The following is a 1,446-nucleotide window of genomic DNA, read 5'->3' as shown; positions in this document are numbered from 1 at the left end:
TGAGACACACCCCTTCATATTTGATTTGAGAGCATATTCGACTTTATATGAATATTTATTCATAATTTATGGAAAATAATGCCTTTTTTTTCAATAGCTTCCAAGTCATGTGACTCAGGGACATCAAACCAATGCCGAATTGTAGTACTATACTAGGCAAATGAGACACACCCCTTCATATTTGATTTGAGTACATATTCGAATTTATATTAATATTTATTCATAATTTATTGAAAAAAGTGCTGTTTTTTTTCAATGGCTTCCAAGTCATGTGACACAGGGACTTCAAACCAATGCCGAATTGTAGTACTACACTAGGCAAATGAGACACACCCCTTCATATTTGATTTGAGTGCATTTTTTATTTTATATGAATATTTATTTATATTTATTTCTTCAATAGATTCCATTTCAAATGATTCAGGGACTCAAAACCAATGCCGAATAGTACTACTACCTGTTACACATATTACACACCTCTTGTACAACTGCAGTTGTACCACACAGAGTCAGTCATTTTCTTCCACAGCATTGAGCAGATTTCAAAGAAACACTTTATTTACACAACGGACATTCCCAGTTTCCTTTCGTTGCCTCTTCATATTGTGTGCTGTCCATTTCCACTCACTGAGCATGGAACCACCGTTCACAGCCATCACACTGGACCTGTGGAATTAAAATAAATCTTTCGTAACGTCGAATATGCTCTCAAATCAAATATGAAGGGGTGTGTCTCATTTGCCTAGTATAGTACTACAATTCGGCATTGGTTTGAAGTCCCTGTGTCACATGACTTGGAAGCTATTGAAAAAAAAGGCATTATTTTACATAAATTATGAATAAATATTTATATAAAATAAAAAATGCTCTCAAATCAAATATGAAGGGGTGTGTCTCATTTGCCTAGTATAGTACTACAATTCGGCATTGGTTTGAAGTCCCTGTGTCACATGAATTGGAAGCTATTGAAAAAAAACAGCACTTTTTTCAATAAATTATGAATAAATATTCATATAAATTCGAATAAGCACTCAAATCAAATATGAAGGGGTGTGTCTCATTTGCCTAGTGTAGTACTACAATTCGGCATTGGTTTGAAGTCCCTGTGTCACATGACTTGGAAGCTATTGAAAAAAAACAGCACTTTTTTCAATAAATTATGAATAAATATTCATATAAATTTGAATATGTACTCAAATCAAATATGAAGGGGTGTGTCTCATTTGCCTAGTATAGTACTACAATTTGGCATTGGTTTGAAGTCCCTGTGTCACATGACTTGGAAGCTATTGAAAAAAAAGGCATTATTTTACATAAATTATGAATAAATATTCATATAAATTCAAATATGCACTCAAATCAAATATGAAGGGGTGTGTCTCATTTGCCCAGTGTAGTACTACAATTCGGCATTGGTTTGAACTCCCTGTGTCACATGACTTGGAA

The 1,446-nt window shown here is 33.6% G+C and overlaps 1 protein-coding gene across 2 annotated transcripts in view; it reads right to left on the bottom strand.

Moving 5' to 3' along the window:
• mamdc4 (MAM domain containing 4) overlaps positions 1–1,446 on the bottom strand; it is a 36,576-nt gene that overhangs the window by 30,920 nt on the left and 4,210 nt on the right. The gene's annotated exons all lie outside the window — the stretch shown is intronic.

Source organism: Micropterus dolomieu, linkage group LG13 (genome assembly GCF_021292245.1).
Source record: "Micropterus dolomieu isolate WLL.071019.BEF.003 ecotype Adirondacks linkage group LG13, ASM2129224v1, whole genome shotgun sequence".
Classification (NCBI taxonomy): domain Eukaryota; kingdom Metazoa; phylum Chordata; class Actinopteri; order Centrarchiformes; family Centrarchidae; genus Micropterus; species Micropterus dolomieu.
The sequence above is the reverse complement of the archived record's forward strand: the minus strand, read 5'-3'. Positions and strand labels throughout refer to the sequence as shown.